Source organism: Pan paniscus, chromosome 13, assembly GCF_029289425.2.
Source record: "Pan paniscus chromosome 13, NHGRI_mPanPan1-v2.0_pri, whole genome shotgun sequence".
NCBI classification, from domain to species: domain Eukaryota; kingdom Metazoa; phylum Chordata; class Mammalia; order Primates; family Hominidae; genus Pan; species Pan paniscus.
In genome coordinates this window covers 110,098,703-110,123,765 of record NC_073262.2, presented here as the reverse complement: position 1 = coordinate 110,123,765, position 25,063 = coordinate 110,098,703, and the positions used below count along the sequence as shown (strand labels likewise).

At 40.3% G+C, this 25,063-nt stretch overlaps 1 protein-coding gene across 1 annotated transcript in view; it reads left to right on the top strand.

The window, feature by feature from the left end:
• KLF7 (KLF transcription factor 7) overlaps positions 1-25,063 on the top strand; it is a 455,464-nt gene that overhangs the window by 12,975 nt on the left and 417,426 nt on the right. The gene's annotated exons all lie outside the window — the stretch shown is intronic.

The following is a 25,063-nucleotide window of genomic DNA, read 5'->3' as shown; positions in this document are numbered from 1 at the left end:
TATATGTTCTGTGTTTGTGTATATATGTGTGACTAATTGTCAAACTATAGTTAGGGATAGTTTGTTACTGTCTGCAGCAAGATAAGTGCAGGCATTGAGAGTAAGCATTTATAAACTTGAATAGTAATTTGACAGAATATTTTATGTCTATTAAAATCAATACTGTAAACTTTTTGGGCTTATATTTTGTATTCTTGGCTTTAAACATTTTGCTTTTCTAGTAATTCATTTTAACTGTATTTTACAACGGCATTGGTCTGCAATGGATTGGAAATTTTAAAAAATTGGTCCATCTTTACACAGTGTAGAAACACTGGTTTAAGGTACAAAGGTAAGATTATAGGATAAAAATATTTGAGAATTGTTATGCTAGAACAATCAGCAAATCACTAATGCTACATTTTCTGACCATCCTTCCTCCTCCATGATTATGAGAGTTCATGTAGAAGAAACAGAAGCGTATTGAAGTCAGCACTCCCTGTCTTTCCATAATTAAGTGATTCACAACAGCCTTCTCTTCCTCCATCTTGCCCTCTCAATAAAGCACCTGGAAAGAACCCAAAGAAAATAGTGATATTTTCCAACAGGCCATGGGAAAACAGCATTAGCAACCCTGAGAAGGTGGAGACACTTAACTTTGTGAGAACAACAAGATCACTTTTTTGTACTTCTGTCCAAATTCTGCATTTTTGACTGTACTACTTTCATACCAGTGAGTGTTAATAGTCAAATATCTAAAGCATTCATAGTAATAATGCAAAATGATAGGGATTCTCATGCCTTTTTAACTGATTCATTGGGTTCTTGCTTCTTTCCCTTCAGACTTTATGCCCATGCTACCTGATGCTAAAAGAAAGCAAAGAAAATGTCCACAGCAAATGTCTTTTGGGGCTTAAAAACTGATGCTTTACTGGGATAAAGTAAAATTTATCATAGGATGTAAACAGTTCTTGTTAAGAATAGTGACACTTCTTTCAATATATAAGTAAAAAAGATATCAGTAATTCTACCCATCCTAAAGCTGAAGTTCACGTGCATCTTGATAAAGCGCTTCTGTTCTCTGTGTTAGTTGTGGTTCAGTCATGAGTGTTGTCTTGGTAATACTGGAAAACAGAACACAGAAGACTCATGCCCTAACAGGAATCATTACTACCTAAACTCAGTTACAGGATACAGTGGTTCATGCCCAAGGAGCGTCCCATCTCTGCATAGTAAAAGGTTGTCATAACATGGTTAGGAGTTTTTCTAAAACTAACCTTATCAGAGTATCTGACTTGTGTGTTCAGATGCTTAATCAGTGGTTGTCTTCCCAACCCCCCCCAATCAAACACACACACACAACACATTTACATTAATAACATCCAAAGAAGGGCTGGGTCTATTTTCAAAAGGTCCTCCCAGCAAGACTTTTATTCTCCCTCCACCCTCCCCACTTCTGCGACGATTTAGAAACAGGTTTCTTGTCTGGGTGTGTACATATGATGGGGAAGGGGAGAATGAATCTTTTTTTGTTGTTGTTGTTTTCGTTTGTTTATTTGCAACTTTAAGTTTGTTTCCTTTGACAATAAGGCTGTGAAGAATTATGTCTCTTTTCAGGATTTCCCCCCAAATTTATTAAAGTATAGTTGACAAATAAAAATTGTGTATGTGTCAGGGCATGGTGGCTCATGCCTGTAATCCCAGCACTTTGGGAGCTCGAAGCAGGAGGATCACTTGAGCCCAGGAGCTCGAGACCAGCCTGGGCAACATAATGAGACCCTGTCGCTACAAAAAATAAAATTACTTTAACTAGGCATGGTGGCATGTGCCTATAGTCCCAACTACTCAGGAGGCTGAGGTGGAAGGATCACTTGAGCCCAGGAGTTGGAGGCTGCCGTGAGCTATGATCATGCCACTGTACTCCAGCCTGAGTGACAGATCCAGGCTTTGTCTCTAAAAAGACAAAAAAAATTACTAAAAAAAATTGTATGTATTTATATAGTACATACAATGTGATGTTTTAATATATGTAAATATTATGGAATGATTAAATCAAGCTAATTAACATATCTATCACCTCATATACTTATTCTTTTTTGTGGTGAGAACATTTAAGATCTACTCTCTTAGCAATTTTCAAGTACATAATACATTATTCTTAACTATAGTCACCATGCTGTATCATAGGTCTCCAGAACTGAGAATAAATCTTTTAGTCTGTGTACATCCCTGGGCAGCAAATGAGAATACGAACCCTTAAAAAATTCAATGTCATGATTGCTAGTGTTATTTTTCTGTGTAAACTTTTCTTAGCAAGGAATCTCTTCCTATTAACTAAATTCTTAACTATTTGACATACTTTTTTAAAAAGTCCTGTCAAAAATGACAATGATTTATTGTACATGTTTGTTTTTCTTCCAGGAATATCTTCTTGCTAACAGAACTTAGAGGAAGGCACATATGCCTATGCCTCTCCTGCACAAGCAGATTTTCATATCATTAGGGTTTTACATTTATAGATCAGGAAACATGTCTATTCTATCGTAATCCATGAGTTGGAGCAGATACATTTACAGTTCTGAGATCCTTTTAAGATTAGAGGCCCCTTAGTACCTATATTCTCAAACTATGAATGAGAGTTATAAAGAGTGAAATGGAATTGAATTAGCTAGAATTTGTTGTGCTCACAGTCCTGGCTCTTGCCAGTATAATTTCTTAATCAAAGTCCACAATCTCCTTAATTAGGCTTCTTCCAGGACGAACTACATTCTTTTTGTCCCTCTCTTCCCCCAGTACAATTACCCAGTGCAAATTCATGGACCGAGTCTGCAGATGTTATTGTCTAATATGTTACTGTCTGATACTCTGTAAGTGTTACTAATATCTTTCCATGGCACAGTCCTAAATAGTTTTCGTAACTGTGGTTTTGAGCCTATGCTTTTGTCATTATGTGTCAGAGTTTCTTGCACATTTTCCAGGAAGCTGCAACTGAATCATTTTCAGGACTTTTATATAACCTAGTCTGTCATCTGTAGTCCAAGATTAAGCAGATACTGCATGCTCTTGTGGCCTAAGTGATACAAGATGCGAAAGGGTTATAACCAAACACCCCTAAGTAGCTTGCTGAAGCCCAGGAATGCTTACTGGAATTATCCACAATATGTGATAAAGCCAAAGGAGTTTAAAAAACTTAGGGCTTGTCCTAAGTTGTCCCTTCCTTGTCAGAGCTTGCTACACACACAGAGGCCGAGCACCTGTCATGTGTTATGAATTATATTACGCATTCAGATATTTGTCTAAGCCATTAGACTTTAAGTGTCCCAATCCTCTTAACCCCAACTTCTCCTTCTATGCCTGAATTTTGACCTTAACAGAGAGAACCAAATTTAGCATTCTAAACACAAGACAGAGGAAACTAGAATTCGAGGTCTACATGGAACAGAGATATAGGCCACACTTGGGATAACATATGGAGCAGGTATGAAAGGCCTGTGCTAAAGATTTTGTTCTTAAAATTCTTAAAGGTGAGGAATTATTAAATAAGAGGCTGATGACCTTTTTCCAAGAAAAAACATTGCAAAGTATGAAAATCTTATGGGACATACAGAAAGTATAAATTTACTTTGCTATTTTGAGCTTTTGCTGAAGAGGAAAATAATGGCAACTACTTCATAGGATTGTTGTGAGGATGAAGTGAAAAGATCCAAACATATCACTTTGCACTGTCCCTGGCACATTGAAAATGATTAATATTGGATATTACTATCATATTTCATTGCATCTGATTAAAATGTCATTTTTGTATCACCAATAAAAATTAATTTCCAATTAAACTGATGCAATGATTTATCACCAAATTATTTTACATTTATGAAAAAATATTAGACTTATTTAGACAGGTTTTAAAAATCATATTATTGTGCCATAGATATAAAGGCAAATGTAAACAAATCTGTAAACATAACATTTCAAGTATTTCTAGGATTTTTTCATGATCAGAGTCTAATTCTTCAGGATCACTTTTCAACTCAGAGACATTGATTTCTGTGTTTTTTTCCTCAAAATATTGTCTGTGATATCAAGTATTGAAAGTGAGAAATGCAACATTTCTAAAATGTTCCTCTCTGCAGAATCCCAGATTTTCTTTCAAACTACTATGCCCACTCTCCTTCTGTTTGCTCCATCTTACTAGAACGTGTCAATGGAAGGTTTTTAGAAAATGACCAGGTTTATATTCTTTTCTGAATTCCTGCTCTTTGGATCCTAACTTGTTTCTTTCATAGTCTCCCTGCTTTGTTCATGATAACTCCATTGCAGTAGTTGCTTAGATCGAAATCCCAGGAGTCATCCTTGGGTTCTGTCTGTCTCTTACATACCACATCTAATCTACCAAGTTTCTATATAGAGAATTTGCCCTCTTTTACTGCTACTGTTCTGGCCTGAGGCATCATCATCTCTCACCTATAATTACCTCTTAACAGGTTTTTCTGCTTCTGTCTTGGCCCCACTACAATTCTATTCTCAACATAGTGGCCAGAGCAAATCTTACAAAACTAAGTCAGATAATGTCTCTCCTCTACCCAAACTCAGCTCTCCCAGCTCCCCATTTCGCTCAGAGTAAAAGCCAAAGTCTTTGTAATGGCTACAGGTCTGACAAAATTAGTGCTCCCTGCTTCACCTCTCTCCCTCTCTTCCTTGCTTCTGGTGCACTTTGCTCAAGACTCACTGGTCTCGAAGTTTCTCAGTCTCATCATCATGCTCCTGCTGGAGGGATCTTTGCTTTAGCTCTTCCCTTTGCCTGGAATCCTCCTCCTCCAGGATCTACAGAGTTAACTTCCTCACGTCCATCAAGATTTTGATGAAATCTCATGTTCTCACTGAAGCCTACCATGGCCACCCTATTTTAGACTGCAACCTGAATCTCTTCTGTGCTCCAGTCCATCCCATTCCCTGTAATCCACTCCGCGGTTTCTTTTTCCCATAGCACTTATCAGTATAACATACTACAACATTTATTTATGTATTGTAGTTTATTATCTATCTTTCCTTAGAAGGGTAGGCATCTTTGATTTGTTCAGTAATGATTCCTAAGTGCCTAGAACCATGTCTCATTGGCATTCATTCAATACTTGTTGAGTTGTACTGAATTGTGATAAATCCTATGAGCAATGTCAGCACAAGGTGCTATGGGAGTATATAGAAATGACCCCACACAGATCAGGTTAAGAAAGACTGTGAAGGAGTTGAGGCCTCCCCTGAACTTTCCTTTTTTGGAGATGAAGTCTTGCTGTGTTGCCCAGGCTGGGGTACAGTGTCTGTTCACATGTGTGATCATAGCATACGACAGCCTTGAACTCCTGGCCTCAAGCAATCCTCCCCACCTTAGCCTCCCAAGTAGGTGAGACTACAGGCACACCTCAGCTCTCAGCAGAACTTTTTTTTTTTTTTTGAGATGGAGTCTCACTCTGTCGCCCAGGCTGGAATGCAGTCGTGCGATCTCGGCTCTCTGCAAGCGCTGCCTCCTGGGGTCACGCCATTCTCCTGCCTCAGCCTCCTGAGTAACTGGGACTGCAGATGCCTGCCACCGCACCCGGCTAATTTTTTGTATTTTTAGTAGAGACGGGGTTTCACTGTGTTAGCCAGGATGGTCTCCATCTCCTGACCTCATGATCTGCCTGCCTCGGCCTCCCAAAGTGCTGGGATTACAGGTGTGAGCCACCGCACCCGGCCTCTCTGCAGAACTTTTAATGATAAATAGAGTGAGGCAGATGAAGGAACCATGAGAAGCAATGAAATCATAGATGCAAAGTGCTCCATTGGTGTCTTAGTCGGCTTGAACTGTTATGACAAAATACCATAGACTGGGTGGTTTAAATGACAAACATTTATTTCTCATAGTTCTGGAAGCTGGGAAGTCCAAGATCAAGGCATCTCTCTCTGTGGGTGAACACCCACTTCCTGGCTTGCAGATGGCCATCTTCTCATCTTCTTATCATGTCCTCACATGGTGAAGAGAGACCTAGAGACATCTCTGGGATCTCTTATAAGAGCACTAACCCATTCATGAAAGCTCTACCCTCGTGATTTAATCACCTCCCAAAGCCCCACCTCCTAATATCATCATATTGTGGATGAGGATTTCAATATATGAATTTTGTGAGATCACAAACATTTGGTCCATTGCACTTGGGTATTGTTTCAGGTGGCTATTTGGATTGAATATTACCAATTGATTCCAATTCAGAGTATAGAAATCAAACCTCATGGGTAATGCACTTTGTAGAATACTTCTTCAGCAAAGCTTATATCTGCCTGAATTGTACCATGTTATCATAGTGAGCACTCATAACATTTCATGGTCAAATTGCATTGGCCGGGAGTTTCAGTCTGACCAGCCAAGGTGCCAAATCTTTGTTTTGGTCAACAGGGTAGCCAATAATAAAAACACTAAGCCAAAATCATAGTTAAGGTTTACAGTGAATATCTTTGGAAAGTAATGCAATGACTTAGAGATTTTTCTCATTTGAGATGTTCTTTTACCAGGGATATATTCGGAGATAGAGCCTTCACTATAAGTACAAGACACAAACCCACTCTTAAATCAGCTTTGTAACATATGATGTATGATTTATGTGTTCTTAACACTATATGCCATCTGGTGGCTTCATATTTAAGTAATTTTTCTTGATAATTAGATACCAAGCTTAGTTGTTTCTACCTGTTAGAGAAATATATGTGTTGTCAACATGTAAATATAACACATTTCAGAACAGAAAATTCTTGAAAATGTTTGCTTGTGCCCTTTAAATTTTAGTGGGCTGATACAAAGCCTCCTTGCTCTCCCAATTTTAACTCTGCTCATAGAATTGCCTAAACTCAGTCCCTTACTGGCACACAATAAGCAATACACATTATGTTAAGTAATTGAATCAAATAGATTTTGATCCAGAGGAAACATATAGCATAAGCCTAAAGGACTTTAGGGAACATAACTTAATGTACATTTTGGATTTGTAAAATAGGGCTCATCATAGTTATCTATCTCAGTCTCTATGAGAATTAATACAGGCAATATGAGTTGATATATGTAACAGTCTTTGGCACACGTCTTTTATTAATAGACTTTATTTTTAAGGAAAGTTTTTTTTTTTTCTTTTTTTTGAGATGGAGTCTCGCTCTGTCATCCAGGCTGGAGCAGTGGCAAGATCTCAGCTCACTGCAATCTCCACCTCCCAGGTTCAAGTGATTCTCCTGCCTTAGCCTCCTGAGTAGCTGGGATTATAGGCACCTGCCACCATGCCTGGCTAATTTTTGTATTTTTAGTAGAGACAGGCTTTCACCATGTTGCCCAGGCTGGTCTTGAACTCCTGACCTCCAGTGATCCACCCACCCTGGCCTCCCAAAGTGCTGGGATTACAGGTGTGAGCCGCCGCACCCAGCCCTAAGGAAAGTTGTGGACTTGCAGAAAAAGCAAGCAGATAATATAGAGAGTTCCCATGTAACCTCCCCACCCCACCCTACCCAAAGTTTCCTCTATTGCTGACATCTGACATTAGTATGGTACATTTGTTATAATTAATGAAGCAATATTGATAGAGTATTGTTTTGAACTAAAGTCCATAGTTTATTGAGAGTTTCTTAGTTTTTGCCTAGTGTCCTTTTCTATTCCAGAATCCATCCCAGGATACTGTGTTATATTTAGTTGTCATGTCTCCTTAGGCTCCCTTGGCTGTGTCAGTTTCTCAGACTTTCCTATTTCTGATGACCTTGACAGTTTGAGGAGGACTGGTCAGGTATATTGTAGGTTGCTCCTGTATTGGAATTTGTCTTTGGCACATTTTAAAGCTTCTAAAAGTGTTTGTTACTGATATTATTGCTTCATATTCAGATTAAATGTGGAACAAAGCTAGGATATGGGCAGGGGATAGTTTTGTTGAAAATTTAGTATTTAAAATATTTATTTTGAAGCATAGTCAATTTATCAGTGCCAAAAATGGACAAAATTTGGTTTGCCTACATCCATCCTTCCATCTTCCATTCAGTAAATATTGTGAGGATAGTGTGTATTAGATGCTGGGGATTCAATAATAAAGAAAACGTAACTGCTTTCATAGAGCTTCCAGACCAATAGGAAGAGAGTCAAACAACTAAAGAAATAATCTGCAAGATAACTTGTGACAATAAAGAAAATATTCTTATATTAAAGAACATCTTAGTAGGTGAGGGGAAAGGGGACTAACTTTATTAAGATCATGCATTAGGATATTATAGAGATAGAAAACAGAATAACAGGCTTAAACAAGGTAGAAATTTTCTGTTCAGGAAATCAGGGAGTCAGTTCAGAGCTAATGTGGCAGCTCCACAGTGCCAGGGTCCCATACCCCTTCCACTTTGTTGCTCTGCTGTGCGTGGATTAATTTCTCAGCATCATCTCTTGTCTAAGACTATTTCTGGGGCTCCAGCTATCACATCTGAATTCCAGCCATCATGAAGCAGGAGGAGTCAGAGAAGATAACTCCCCTTTTCCCATTTCTGTTTACTTTTTGCTGTTTTGACAGAACTTTTTATTTTACTTTTTGTTGTTTCTGTTTTGACAGAACTTAGTCAAGGGGCCTTATGCAGCCACCTTACCTAGTCTCTTTGTCCAGGTGGCCATGTATACCAGCTAAACATCAGAGGTTTTATTGCTATACTGGTTCTCACGCTATGGCGTGCATCGGAATCACCGGCAAGACTTGTTGAAATACAGATGACTGGCCGTCATCCCCAGTTTTTCATTCAGTAGGAGAATAAGAATTTGCATTTCTGACAAGTATCTATGTGATGCTGATAATGCTGGTCCAGGACCACATTTTGAGACCCATTGCTGTAAAAAGGGAGCATGGCCAGATACAGTGGCTCACACCTGTAATCCCGGCACTTTGGGAGGCTGAGGTAGGAGGATGACTTGAGCCCAGGAGTTTGAGACCAGCCTAAGCAACATAGCAAGACCCCCATCTCCACAAATAATAATTTTAAAAAATTATCATGCGTCTGTGGTCCCAGCTACTCAGGAGGCTGAGGCAGGAAGATCACCTGAGCTCAGGAGGCTGAGGCTGCAGTAAGGCTTGATTGCACTACCACACTCCAGTGACAGAGTAAGACCCTCAGGTGACAGAGTAAGACCCTGTTAAAAAAAAATGAAAGAAAGGAAAAAAAAAAAAAAGCAAGCATGGATATTGAGGGAACACTCTCTGACTTGGACCATGATATGGACTTTGATCATTTACATTTTTTGTACTGAGACAGACTATGCTTTCTTTTTTTTTCTTTTTTTATTTTTTAGATGGAGTTTCACTCTTGCTGCCCAGGCTGGAGTGCAGTGGTGCAATCTTGGCTCATTGCAACCTCCGTCCCCTGGGTTCAAGCGACTGTCGTGTCTCAGCCTCTCGAGTAGCTGGGATTACAGGCACCCGCCACCATACTCGGCTAATTTTTGTATTATTATTATTTTTTTTTAAGTAGAGATGGGGTTTCACCATGTTGGCCAGGCTGGTCTTGAACTGGTGACCTCGTGATCCACCGCCTCGGCTTCCCAAAGTGCTGGGAGTACAGACATGAGCCACCGCGCACGGCAAGACAGACTGTGCTTTCTTAGATCAGGTATCTGGTCTTTGAGATGTCTGTTCTGGGTAGCTTTATGCAATTTAGTCATTTTTGTGTAAGGTCTGTTTTCGTTATCTTACTGCTATGTAACAAACCACCTCAAAGCAAAGTAGCTTAAAACAGTCATTTGCTTATGATTCTGTGGATCTGCAATTTGAGCAGGACTCAGTGGAGCTCATGCTGGGAGTACAGGCATGAGCCACCATGCCCGGCGAGACAGACTGTGCTTTCTTAGATCAGGTATCTGGTCTTTGAGATGTCTGTTCTGGGTAGCTTTACACAATTTAGTCATTTTTGTATAAGGTCTGTGTTTTCATTATCTTACTGCTATGTAACAAACCACCTCAAACAAAGTAGCTTAAAGCAGTCATTTGCTTATGATTCTGTGGATCTGCAATTTGAGCAGGACTCAGTGGAGAAGTCTGGCCTCTGCTCTTCATGTGCTGGCTGGTCTTGACTGGATAGAAGGATCCAATATGGCCTTCCTCACATGTCTGGAACTGGCTGTCAACTGGGGCACCTCGGTGTTCTTCTAGGTGACTCTCTAGCAGTACAGCAGTATACCCTGGACTTTCTTACATGGAGGCTTGGAGCTCCAAGGGGGCAAGATAGAGGTTCTAAAGCTTCTTTAGAAAGCCTAAGCCTAGCAATTAAACTGAGTCCTTTCTGCTAGAATCTCTTGGTCGAAACAAATAATGAAACCAGCCCAGATTCAAGAGGAGAGGAAGCAGACTTCATCTATTGATGGGAGGAGTGGCAAAGTCACAGCAAAAAAGAGCATGCAGTGGGGAGGGATTATTATAGCTATCTCTGCAACAGACTGCCACAGTCAGAAATGAGAATGCCAGTATTACAGTAGGAACCTCATATAATTGTCATGTGGACATAGACCTATCATTTATTGGATTTTATCCCTATCAGGACCAAAGTGTAATTTGGATAAAACACTTCCAAAATATTTTGGTTTACTAATAGAAGTGTGGCAAGATCAAACAGGGTTTTAGAAAGGTTTGTTGGTTATTGAAAAAATGTTTCCATTTCTTCACTGATAAAAAAGTTCAAAAATGGGGACAAGTTGAAAATAAGTTCATAAATATTTTTCTGCTGGTCTTCTTTAAATACATGAGTATTTTGATTGAAAGTTGATGTCAACTTTTGAAAGTCAGCATTTAAAAAAATAATGTTCTACCTATGCAATGTGAATTTCCACATAAAAGAGGTCATGTTTATAGTCTGTTTTTATATGTGGTATAATTTAGGGTATGAGAAAGAGACTCCTCTTTCCCTCCCCCATCCAATGAAATTTTTACCAGTGCCTGAAATATTACCAGGAGTGATTCACTATTTGTTTCAAGCATTGCTCACTTTCACTGGGTTTTAACATAGCAAATATTTCTTGGAAGGAAAGGACAGGAAGTAGCACTGTGGTATGAATAATTTAGAGAAGCATTCTTTCGGAGGTTCCTGGGTGTCTTTGGAGGAAGGCGGTTCTGAAAGGCAGGAGGTGGGTGTGGTGGAGCAGGGGAGGATGAAGAATGTGGGATAGAGGTACTGAGCCCACATTTCTCCACCTCACATAGCCTGCTGCTTAGGAGGCATGATTAGGCTGATGTGATTCTGAACCTACTTTTTATTTTGGATAGAACATATTGTACCTATAATATGATATTCATGCTCTCTTTGTGTTTTTTCCTAAACACTTTTCCACAAAGGGTATTTATTTACCCTTAAAATTTTATCTCCAGTAATGTGCTTTAGGGCCTTTCTCTTATAATAACTTTTAGCTTTTGTGATTTTCCTTTGGAACTAAATATCCCTTTGAGCCTGTCCTTTTCATCCTATTTTCCAAGGTCTAAGACACAGTCCTGGCATTCTAGGGGCCTCTGAAATTGCTGGTCCACTGTGGGAAAATCCCGGCTTGGGCAGAGTCAGTGTTGTTTTGTTCGCCAGGTGTTGAATAGACTGCAGAGTGAAGCTGCCTCACAGCCTGTGTTTTCCTGGTTTGAATAGCAAGCTTAGTTACTTCATTGACTTTCTTAAGGGTACCCGGTTCCTCCTTTTAATTTATGCCTTTACCCAGGGAAAACTAAATCCAACTCAGAAACCCCTCATAATTTTATTCTAGGGAGTTACTTTTGTTTGAGGAGCTAATATAGTTACAGGACTGTGATTTTATTATTCCCACAGAAAGCAAAAAGCACGAGCCTGTTCTGCGGTTCAGATGAAAAGCTCTGTGACTAACAGGATTCTTTCTTCCTTTCTTTCTTTTTTTGGGTTCCATTTCTCTCATTAGCTGCCAGGTCGTTTCATGACAGTTCTCCCAGCTGAAGTGATTTATCACGTAGAGTGAAGAAGTGGGAACCGTCTCGTTTCTTTTTACCCCCTGACAGTGGGGCTTCTCCTCCTGCTGTCAGGGCAGGCCAACAGCCCATTGCTTTGGTGGTATGGGCTGAGGAAAGGAAGCTTGACTTGTAACTATTGCGGTTCTGCAGAAGGCCCTGGCATGTAGGGCAGTGAGCCAGTGGCTGCAGTCTGCCTCCTGGTGCTCCCTCCTGAAGCCAAAGGCTCTTGGAAGAAAAGACTTAGTTTTGCAGCCAAACTAGAGGTGGAGGTCTTTCTGCGGTAGTCATGGTAATCTACTCAGTATAGATTTTATAGTTAAGCAGAGGCTGCCGTAAGGAAAACTGGGGCCAGAGCTGGACGGGCATTTGCCTCTTGAAAGGCTCAGCCTGTGGCTCCTCCTCCACCCCCAGCTGGCTGATAGGATCCCCAGGAATATCCACAGGCTGTTGAAGGCTCCTCGGTGTTAGTGTCCCATCCTGTCTTCCTTAGTCCCTCTTTTCTCCCCAACCATTTCATATCAGCAAGCACATTTTTTTTTAAACTTTTAAGTTCAGGGGTAATAGGTTACATAGGTAAGCTGCAGGTTTGTTACACAAGTAAACTTATCTCATTTCATCACCCAGGTATTAATCCTATTAGGTATTTTTCTTGATCCTCTCCCTCCTCCCACCCTCCACCCTCCAATAGGCCCCAGTGTGTGTTATTCCCCTCTGTGTGTCCGTTTGTTCTCATCATTTAGCTTCCACTTATAAGTGAGAACATGAGGTATTTGCAGTGTGACGAATCCAATAGTAGCTTACAGTTATGACAACAGCTGAAGAAGCTGGTGATAAAGGCATGTCTTGTCTTGATGTCAGTTAGAGGTCTACCTGAAAAATAGGTGAGCCATAGACAGTGAATAAATCAAACAAGTGCAAATTTGATAACAAGATGGACCAATAAGTTGTCAATAAGTGGAGAACAAATATAATACAATTCCTGGTATTCTCTTGGAGAAACCTCTGCTTATGAGTCCTCTAGCTTTCAGCCTCTGTGCCTGGGCTCCATCTATATATCTAGACTCATCCCAGTTACTGAGCCAGTTATGACAAATAGGGAATATGTCAGTATACCAGAAAAGTATAATCCAGAAAAGAGAAACCCGGCTGAGCATTTGAAACAGAGGGAATATGCAGGGAACTGGTTATACAGGAGACAGAAGAGCTGAGAAGCCAAACAATGGAAGGTGAGATAATCCAAAGAATTGCGATAGCAGAAAACCAGTACCACTTCTAAACTGGAGGTCAACAGGGAGGAGGTCGTATTTTTTTTTTTTTTTAACCGAAGGGGAGGCACTAGGGTCATCTGTTGGGAGCTGGAGCCAGAGAAGAGATGCTGAGATACTGCCCAAGGCAGAGAGGGAGGAGGAAAAATATCCTGGGAAATACAGCTTGCAGTGGTCAGTCTCCTGGGACCCAGAGAACAGCAGCAGAGCGTGAGGACTGGCCCAGGCAGGAAGCCCCATGCAGTGTGTGCATGGGAGGGAGGGAGCTCAGAATCGAGTCTTGCTGGGGGTGGACCTTTTGTCCACAGTTCTAGGGATGATTACTGCCTGCTGTGAAATCTACCAGTGGCAGCACCTTCTGTCATCACGAGGTCTGGTAGGGTGTGGTGGTTGAGAGAACTGTATCGTTCTTGATAGACATGTGGGTCCCATGGACATAAGCATTTATTCAAAACTAAGTGAGCTATAATATTTAAATTATACCTTGATAAAATATATATTAACACACACGAAAAGCATCAGGCTCTGGAGTCACACTGTCTATGTTTGCTCCTTATGAGCTATTATGAACTGGACTGTGTCTTCCTCAAATTCGTATGTTGTTGAAGCCTCAGCCCACAATATGACTATATTTAAAGATAGGGCCTTTAAGGAGGTAATTACAGTTAAATGGGGTTCCTAAGGGTGGGACCCTAATCTGACAGGGCTGGTGTTTTTGTAAGAAGAGGAAGAGAAACCAGTGATCTCTTTCCACGAGTGCACAGAGAAGAGGCCATGTGAGGACATAGAAGAAGGTGGCCATCTGCAAGCTGAGAATAGAGGCCTCGCCAGGAACTAACCCTGCCAGCACCTCGATCTTAGATTTTGAACCTCCAGAATGTCAAGAAAAATCTATTTCTGTTGTTTAAGCCACCCGGTCTGTGTATTCTGTTATGGCATCTGGAGCTGACTGATATATGAGCTATGTGACTGTGAGCAAAACACATATATTCTGTCTGCCTTAGTTTCTTCATCTGAAAAATGGAGATGATAAAAGTTCCCTCCTCATGGGGTTTTTGGCAGAATTCAGTGAAATATAGTTTAAAGCACTTGGCATGTAGACATGTAGTAAGTATGCCATGTAGCTTTTACTATTCATAAGCCTGAATTTTTGCCTCAGTATCCCTGCCCAGAATCTGGGTCTTCCCTGTAAATGGATGCTGCCTCCCAATTCTCTAGCCCCACACAGGATTTTGCCAGTCCCCTCTCTTGCTGTTCCTGGCACACTCCACCTTTCATTTCGGGTTCTGCTAGCACCACTCAGAACTGTCACCTGCTTTCCTTTTAGCTGTTTGCACTCCACTTGCCAACGTCATCTCCACCCTGAAATTGTCATGTCCTTATGATTATGTGCTTTGACCTATCTACCAAGTGGCTCATGGCTGAGCCAGCCTCTGTATCCATTTCCCATAACCCCATTCTCTCTGGTCCTGGTTCCATCCTATCAGCTTGTGTGCGTAGAATGGTACCCCATATTTCCTGCCTCCTTTAGCATTTAGGCTTTTTATACAGACTCATTGACCTGTGGCAACTCTAGATTTTTCTCTCTAGAAATGTATTGGGCTGGAAAGGGGCAAGTGGATAAGCTTGTTTTGAAGCTGCAGTTGCAGAGCAAGATTGCTGGTTTAGGTTTTGTTTTTAAATTTACGTCATAGGCTTACTTGGGTTGGATTTTAGGGGAAATTATCTGTGCACGTGGGGCCGTGGTCACAGGCCAGTTGGATACAACTTCCCGGCATCAGTCCTTCACTCAGCAAATTGTTACTGGTTTTATGTGGGCATTGGGACCTGTGGTTGTCTATCTGAGGTTTGTTGGGTGGTTTGCAAGCAGTGGTTGTCAAGTTTTCAGTGATTCCCTATGTGTATTTTCCGTTGCTGTATACCTCAAACTTAACAGCATCAAATAACACACATTTATTATCTCAGAGTTTCTGTAGTTTTTAGACTTTTAAAATTGCAAAATGATACAAGCTCATTATAACAAGTTTAAACATTGAGAAGTTTACAAAGTACAAATGATACATATGTCCTCCTTACTCCCCTCCATTCTGACTCTCCCCAGAAATAACTACTGTCGACTGTTAAGTGTATCCATTCCGATTTTTTCTATGCTTAGATGAAGACACATTCACACTCATGCACCCACTTTTTTCCCCACTTTTTTTTTTTTAAAAAAAAAACAAAACAAAACAAGAATGGCTCATACTTAAATTAGGCAGGACTCTTGTTTGCAAGTGATAGAAATGCTGTGTGAAATATCTTAGGCAAAAAGAGGAATTCACTGCCAGAAGAATTTAAATCACAGGACTCTCTCTCTCTTTTTTTCTCTGCTTCTGTCAGATCAGCATTGTCCACGAGCTAGAACTGTGGTCACAGGAGCTGCCTAGCTGACACCCTCAGGCTTCCCCATACGGAGAGCTTGTTCCTCTGCCTTCTTTTCTACATAAAATATTCCCAAGGAGGTCTTCAATTGGCCTCATGTATCATGGGCTGGGTGCAGTGGCTCATGCCTGTAATCCCAGCACTTTGGGAGGCCGAGGCGGGCAGATCACCTGAGCTAACATGGTGAAACCCCATCTCTACTAAAAATACAAAAAATTAGCTGGACATGGTGGCACATGCCTGTAATCCCAGATACTCAGGAGGCTGAGGCAGGAGAATTGCTTGAATCCAGGGCGCGAAGGTTGTGGTGAGCTGAGATCGTGCCATTGCACTCCAGCCTGGGCAACAAGAGTGAAACTCCATCTCAAAGAAAAAAAAAAAGTACCTTTGCTGCAAGTAACAGAAAACCCAATTAAGAGTGACTTAAACAATAGGGGCTTATTCTTTTCACAGAACAAGATATCTAGAGGTAATTGGTCATTATGTGGCTCAGTTGTGCCTGCATTCTGGGTCAGCTTCTCTGAAGCTCTCTAGGTCTTGCCCCCTGGTTGCCACATGGATAAGGCAGCTCTAAACACCATGTCCTCACTTGACAATGTCTTTCTTTTTTTCTTTTTTTGTTTTGTTTTCTGAGACAGGGTCTCGCTCTGTTGTTCAGGCTGGAGTGCAGTGATGCAATCACAGCTCACTGCAGCCTCAGCTTCCTGGATCAAGTGATCTTCCTGTCTTGGCCTCCCTAGTTGCTGGGACTATAAGTGCACACCACCATGCCCAGGTAATTAAAAACATTTTTTTAGTAGAGACAAGGTCTTGCTATGTTGCCCAGGCTGGTCTTGAACTCCTGAGTTAAAGTGATCCTCCCAAAGTGCTGGGATTACAGGCATGAGCCACCAGGCCTGGCCAGCAATGTCTTTCTTAATGTGGCTTCTCTCAAAAGCAAATTCTGAGACAAAAGCTTGTATGCACTGACTTGGGGAGGTGACTGCAGGGCGTAGGGGCAGGGATCAGGGCGGGGAGTGGGGAAAGCAGGGAAAGAGGGGCGGCTAATAGAAAGGTTCATTACTGAGCTGGACAGTGCCGTGAGTAACTGGTGCTAGATTTTGCTGGGACCTCCTGGGGGGCCTTGTGCAATGCATCTCAGAACTGTCAACCTGGGGGATCAAAGAGGGAAGCATTTTTCTGTCAATACACACTCCTCTAACTAAACAATATAAGAAGGAACACAATTTCCACTTAGTGTTTATAAATATGTAGTATACATAGTTCATAGCTGCATAGTATTTTGTTATAGAAGTGAGCCTATTCTTTTGTTAATGGACATTTAATTCACAGCCCTGGTTTTTATCAAGTTGCTATAAACATCGAAAGGGGCGTGACTTTGGTGAGGGGGTCAATATCAGGACTGAGGACTCCTGTTTTATCCCATTTCAAGACTTTGGCTGGGTGAGGTGGCTAATTCCTATAATCCCAGCATTTTGGGAGGCCGAGGTGGAAGGATCACTTGAGTCCAGGAGTTCAAGACCAGCCTAGGCAACATAGCAAGCTCTTGTCTCTAGAAATTATTTAAAACTTAGCTGGGCATGGTGGTGTGCACCTGTGGTCTCAGCTACTTGGGAGGCTGAACTGGAAGGCTGCTTGAGCCTGAGAAGTCGAGGCTGCAGTGAGCCGAAATTGTGCCACTAGACTCCAACCTGGGCAACAGAGTGAGACCACCATCTCAAAAAAAAAAAAAAAAAAAAAAAGAAGACTTTGGCACATTAAAAAATATAGCAATATTTCATCTTGCTAAAACAATTATTTCACACTAACCTATTCAGAACAAAAATAGAGAAGAGGTAAAAATAGTTTCTAAGTAGCCAAATAGATGACAGACAGTCATGCATTCCAGATGGAATGGGCAGTCCTGCCTGCAGCGTCACTCTGGTTTTGTCTTAAATCTCATACACTTCACTTGTAAGTATCTTGTGTCTTCATTAGGATCTCACTTTACCTCATTTTACTTACAAGTTTAACTAGATTGGTATCCTAGTTACTATTTTCCATAGCAAAGGAAAAGAGGAAGGAAGTTGTTGAAGTCACACTGACAAAACCAAAATTTAAAAAGTGACCACTGACAACCACAGAGGAGGGAAAAACAAAACAAAATAAAACAACAGCAACAAAAACCTTTTAAAAATGACATAAATATGCAAAGAAGATTGGCATTCTATCTGCTCTACAGAACTGTAAAAAACTCTGAGGTTCACAGCCAGAAAGAATGGTTAAAATTGCACTCAGAGTACTCTCTAAGAGGCAAGGAAATGAATAATTTATTCCATGCTATTATATCTTTTCATGCAGTATTGACTCGGTATGATTATTCTTTTTCTGTAATATATTTTAGAGAGATTTCCCAATAAGTAGGTTTAAAATGATGAAAAAAGTTGATTCTCGCTTGAACCCAGGAGGCGGAGGTTGCACTGAGCCGAGATTGCTCCATTGCACTCCAGCCTGGGCAACAAGAGTGAAACTCCATCTCAAAAAAAAAAAAAAAAAAAGTTGATTCTCAAAGCTCTGGGGAACTTCACTTTCCAAACAACCATTTTCCATGGACTTTTAGCCAAGAAATTTCCTCCAGCAAGACAGGTGGGGAGCCATGGGGAATGGCTTCTCTGCCCCTCTGCACAAGGGGGCGGTGTCTACCAGCCTCCTCCTCTAATTTAGGCCAGCGGTGTCCAGTCTCAGGAGGGCACTTTGACAATCACCTTCAGCCCTTGTGTAGTGATGGCTTCAGTTGGGGAGGCAAATGTAGAGTCTTTCCTCTGCCTTCCTAGAAATTTTTGGACATGTTAGAGGTGAGCTAGAATGCAAAGGGTAAGAAAATAATCCTTTTTCAGGAAGAAAGGAATTTGGGAACTTCTTCTACAAAAACTATAAATAACACACGTGCCATTCATGCCTTGTGTAGTTTGTTTTATTATTAGTAAACAGTAATATCCCAGCAGTGACATCAGCTAACCATAATATTACTTTGTGTGTGTGTGTTTGTGCACTCACGTGTGTGCAAGTGCTTGAATTTAGCTAATAGTGTGGGACAGATCCTTTTTTTGGCCTTGTTCGAGAATCTTGTAGTCCATGCACCAATCCTTGTATCTCTTGTGTTATTACTGTTATTAACTCTATCACTGCATTTTGTCCATTCACTGTCTTTTCTTCTTCTATTTGTCCTTTTTCTTTGTTTTACGTGCTATGATAGACACAATAATGACCCCCAAAAGGTGTCCCTGTCCTCACAACCAGAGCCTGTAAATGTTATGTTACATGGCAAGGGGAATTAAGGTTGCAGATATACTTAAAATTGTTTATCAGCTGGCCTTAAAATAAGAAGATTATCCTGAGTCCTTAAGTGGATAAAGTAGAGGCAAAAGAGTTAGAAACAGAGAAATAGCATTGTGAGAAAGAACTGCTACTGATGAATTTGAAGATGGAACAAGGTCCCAAGCCAAGGAATGTGGCAGCTGCTAGATGCTGGAAAAGGCAGGAAAACAGATTCTCCCCTAGAAGCTCTAGGAAAGAACACAGCTCTGCTGACACTGTGGATTTAGCTCAGTGAGACCTATTTAGAACTAACCTCTAGAACTGTAAGACAACACATCTGTGTTGTTTTAAGCCACTAAGTTTGTAGTAATTTGTTATACCAGCAATAGGAAACTAATACACATGCTTATAAATTGCATTTAAGAAGTATTTTCCAGCTGGGTGCAGTGGCTCACGCCTATAATCCCAGCACTTTGGGAGGTTAAGGCGGGTGGATCACCTGAGGTCAGGAGTTCGAGACTAGCCTGGCCAACATGGTGAAACCCCGTCTCTACTAAAAATACAAAAATTAGCTGGGTATGGTGGTGGGCACCTGTAATCCCAGCTACTTGGGAGGCTGAAGCAGGAGAATCACTTGAACCCGGGAGGTGGAGGTTGCAGTGAGCTGAGATCACGCCACTGCACTCTAGCCGGGGCGACAGAGTGACTCCGTCTCAGAAAAAAAAAAAAAAAAAAAGAAGTATTTGCCGCCAGATGTGGTGGCTGATGTCTGTAATCACAGCACTTTGGGAGGCCGAGGCTGGTGGATCACTTGAGGCCAGGAGTTCGAGACCAGCCTGGCCAACATGGTGAAACCCCCGTCTCTACTAAAAATTATGTAATAATTAGCCGGACGTGGTGGCACATGCCTGTACTCCCAGCTACTCGGGAGGCTGAGACATGAGAATCTGTTTGAACCCGGGAGGTGAAGGTTGCATTGAGCTGAGATCCTGCCACTGCACTCCAGGCTGGTCAACAGAGTGAGTCTCTATTTCAAAAAAAAAAAAAAGTATTTACTTTGTGCTTAACATTGTGCATGGGGGAAGATACAAAAGTAACGTAAATGTTGTGACACCTTCTCACAAGCTGTTGATATTTCAGAAGATGAAATAGGATTTTATTTCTGTTACATGCCATTAGCTATCATGTGATGCTCATAGTTGCCTAGGTAAATACTAATTCATCTAGTCATCTACATTTATTGATTGCCTTCTCTGTGCCAGGCATTGTGCATACAAAGATAAGCAAGATATAATGATGAACAAGATATAGTTACTTAATATAAACCAAGAAAATTCTTCATGTCCACTGCCACCCAGTCAGCTTTTCCTGCAGTCTTCTCCCAATCACCCAATTCCTTAAACTCCAAATCTACAAAATAGAGCTGAGGTTTTCAACCAGTGGTGTCTGTGAGCGTCATTGCTGTGGTGGGCATTATGTGGCAGATAAAAATACAATACCTGGATCTGTCAAAGTAAAATTGTGAAATGTTCAGAAAGAAATCACAATGAAAGTAGTATATATTAAAACTGTGGAAAGCAGCCAAAGTGGTATCTGAATAAATATGGAGCCACTCTCTTTTGTTGTTAATTTATTATTGTATCATATCATAATCAAACAACATGGTATCACCCATATGAAATCAAACATTTTTTAACTTGCTGAGATTTCTTTTGTGGCTTGTTTTTTTCTAAAATTTTCTCACTCTCTAAAGCAAGGTAAAGAATTATATAAGGAGCTTTTACAAAAAGATGTATAGCAGTAGTCTGCCAGAAAAAAAATCTCAACAAGTTAAAAAATGTTTGATTTCATATAGGTGATATGTTGTTTGATTATGATGTAATACAATAATAAATTAACAACAAAAGAGAGTGGCTCCATATCTGTACATTTGGAGACTAACAAAGCACATCCCTGTGTAATTCTCTGGATAAAGAGACAGTCAAAATAAAATTGTGAAATGTTCAGAATGAAACCACAATGAAAGTAGTATATATCAAAACTGTGGAAAGCAGCCAAAGAGGTATCCAGAAGGAAATTTATAGGCTTGATTTTTTATTAGAAAATGAGAAAGATTCAAAATAAAGTACTCAACTCAAGATAGAAAAGGAACAACAAAAATAAATCCCAAAGAGTAAATGAATTTACAGCAGATTAAAGATAAAAGCAAAATTAATGAAGCAAAACAACCTTCATAGAATTGGTTAATAAAACCAAAAGTTTGTTTCTTGAAAAAGATGAAAAAAACAAACAAACTTTGGTTGTGATAAACCTACAGTATTAGCATTAGTGGTAGTAGCAGTAAGGAAGCATGTATATAATGCTCTGTGTCAGAGACATTCTTTACCCACCAGAGATGTGTGTGCATCCATACCTTTCCAGTCACTCTTGGTTGAGTTCGATGCTGGTGATTGAGCTACAAGAGGAGTGACACGTGCCATATCTGAACCAAACCATTTACAAGCCTGTGTGCAATCCTTCAGCTCCTGTCTTTCTCTGCAGCTATGATTTGGAAAGCCATGTGCTGAGACAGTGAAACCATTGGATGGATGCCTCCTGGTTTATTGAGTTCCCAAAGAGAGGACAGATGCTAGGGAGTTGCCCAATTGCCATAGCACTCTGTGTGAGCAAGAAATTCAACTTTGTTAAGTCACTGGCTTTTTTTGTGTGTGAGATGGAGTCTTGCTTTGTCGCCCAGGCTGGAGTGCAATGGCACGATCTCGGCTCACTGCAACATCCGCCTCCCAGGTTCAAGCGATTCTCCTGCCTCAGCCTCCTGAGGAACTGGGACTACAGGCATGTGCCACCATGGCCGGCTAATTTTTGTATTTTTAGTAGAGTTGGGGTTTCACTATGTTGCCAGGCTGGTCTCAAACTCCTGGCCTCAAGTGATCCACTTTGGGACGCCTTCCCCTCCCAGAGTGCTGAGATTATAGGCATGAGACCCCCCACTGGCCCTCACTGGCCCATGTTTTAATGTAGCATAGCCTCTCTTATCCTGACTAATTCATATTTTGTAAAATGTGCTCTTTCGAGAGTACCTCTCAGTTATTAGATAAATACCTATAACTTAACAATTTAATTTTAAAGTTAAAATGTAGGAAGAGAGTAGAAAAGGAAAGATAAGCCGAGCTCTTCAAAGTTCATTATTTTTCCTGTTTGTTGACAGGCAAACGTACTGAAGTCCCAATCAGTTACAAAGACCTAATAGGCCACATTATGCGCATCCACAAATACATATATACCTGCAAGTCTGTAGAAAAAAAAGAGTTTCCAGCCACCTCTTGTATTGTTTTCTGTTTAAAACATTTTTCTTAATTTGTTAATTCACTGTCACTTTAGAAAGATAGTAAGACGAAAGCATCAGCTCTTTCTAATCTCTTACTTCAATAAACTATCATTGTGCTTTATCACAATTCACTCATTACAGCATATTTCCATCAAAATAAGAGAATGAAAATAAAACAAAACCAATGTCTGTGCATCAAATTACCTGTAACTGAATTTGACCTGATTCTGATGCTAATTCTCATATTAAGAATGCAGTAGAGCAAGCCATTTATTAACATTTATTGAAATGCTAGTTCTATGATATTCACACAGGAGTGGTTTAAAGTGTTAGTCATATTTCTAAAATTTACAAAACATTAAGCATGCAGTGGTTAAATGCATAGAGTCAGCTTGCCTGAGTTCATATCCCAACTCTATCACCTTAACAGCTAGGTGACTAGCTACGATTTAACCTACTTGAGCCTCAGTTTTCTCTTATGTAAAATTGGAATAACAATAGTAACTACCTCAAGAGGTTATGATGGGGACTACAAGTGTTACTGTATGTAAACTGCCCAATTAACATTGTTGTGGCTGTTGTTGGTGATGATGATGATGTTCAAGATTAAACAGGTTTGAGAGTGGCCCCAGAGCTGTCACTGGTGAGCAGCTTTGCCTCTAACTATCTGTGTGTCTTTGAGCAACTTACTCTCACTCATCTTCAGTTTTCTTATGTACAAATGCAGATAATTATAATTATCTGATAGACTTCCAGAGAGATTAGAATATTACAAATAGTGGTAGTGCAGAAATGAGTATACAAAGCACTTAATAAAAACAATTATTATGAAAACTGAACATTGGAAAACTACTATCTAGTTTACCTATATAGCACAAGTATCCAAAATAATATTGTCTGTTATCATGCTCTTCCACTTCTTCCTGTGCCTTCAATATTGCTATTATTATCTCCTGAACTACAGGTCGAATTCTAATACCAAGAATTCTAATATATTACCCAATATTCTTTTGTGTTTGTGTTTTTAATGCCTAGATTTCATGAGGTTTCAATCTAGAAACTTGAAAATCTTTTTGTTGTGGTTATACAGATTTTACTTGCCCATGTTGGATTTAACTCAGCGTCTGCATGTTTGCTTTTTCTTCTTCCTCTTCTCTTCCTCCTCCCCTTGCTTCCTTCATCTCTTCCTTCTTTATAGTTAGGTATATCTCCAAACTGTGCTCCAGGAAACTCTCCATGGCATAAAGGACTAGGTCTGTTTTGTGGAAGAGCAGCTTTGAGAATGTAGCACCTTGTTTTGGCTTCCAAATGCCCATCTAAGTGATTGTCTATCTACTCTGCCACACAGAGGCTACCATTGTTCCATTATTGCTTTCATTCTCATTTTTGCCTAAACTTCACATTCTCCAAATGCACTGAATATTAATTTCAGGTTGCAATCATTTGATCATTTTAAACTCATGCTTCTTTCTTAAATGCTACTGTAAACTTATTATCTCCAGATTTTCTATTGATTACTAATTCGAAGTCCTTAAAGAGAATGCCAAACAATTAAAATTCGATGTAGCCTGGCAAAAATACTACAAGAATATAAAGTTATTGCAGGGAAAGCAAACCATTTCTTCCTTGAATTCTAGGGCTATATTCATTTGTTTGGCACCAAGCTGCAGGGGAAATGGAATTATCTAGATTGTCTTCAATAAAGAGGATTCTTACTTTCTGAAAATGTTAAAGCACATAGACTGTTTTAGGACTTGAGTATATTATTCATATTTTATTTCTAAAGAAGAAAAAGTACCAATGAATATTAACAGTGATTGTGTGGAACTTATCTCTTCTCTGAAGAGAGGAGGGTGATTGTGAGGTTTGGGGAGTTTAGGAAGAGAATCACCTCTCCAGGTATGCTTGGCAAGGCTCTTGGATGAGGAAGTGTGGGAGAAGGGAGTACCATGAACTTGATAGATTTGTGGTCAACCTCCTTGACTCTTCTGTGGAGTAGGGGCACAGTTTTGCATATTCATTTTGAGGGTGGCAAGATGACATAATGGTTAAGAGAACAGGCCCTGGAGGCAGACATAGCTGACTTGAAAAGCCAGCTCTATCATTTACTGGTTGCTTGAGCTTGTATAAATAACTTAACTTCGCCACACTTTGGTTCCTTCATCTGTTAAAAAGGGACAGCCCTTTCCCCCTCCAGGGCTGTTGTGAGGACTGAGTGACAGAATGTATGGAAAGCATTTAGCACAGTTCCAGGCACATGATAAACTCAGTAAATGTTTAGTAATGTTATGGTTGTATTAACATTATTCTTATTTTACTATTATTGAATTCTAGAATTTAATAATTCAGTTTAGTTATGGAATGAGAGGTTTTTTTTTTCCTCCTCTAATCCATCATGTGGTCCTTGACTTCAACATCTGGCTTTAAAATTAGAAGGGCTTATTTCTTCTCATGCATTTTTAAAATGTTTGCTAAAATATATTAAGGGCAAATCTTCCTCTTCTCTTCCTCCTCTCTCTTTTTCTTGTCCATTTAAATGCATTAAAACTGCTTGTCTAATGTGGGTCTTACTATGTGCCATATAGACATCAGAGCAAAGTGGTCACTTGCTCCTGCCATTGGAGATATGGATTTGGACACAGTGGAGCCCTGTTGGATGAGACAGTGTTCTAGGACTCTCAGGAGCTTGGCTGCTTGGGTTTGAAGGACTTGGTGCTCTCATTCTCACTAGGGGTGATTTCCTTTTTGTAGCCTGGGAGTTATTATGGGGCTGTTTTGGTCTGGTG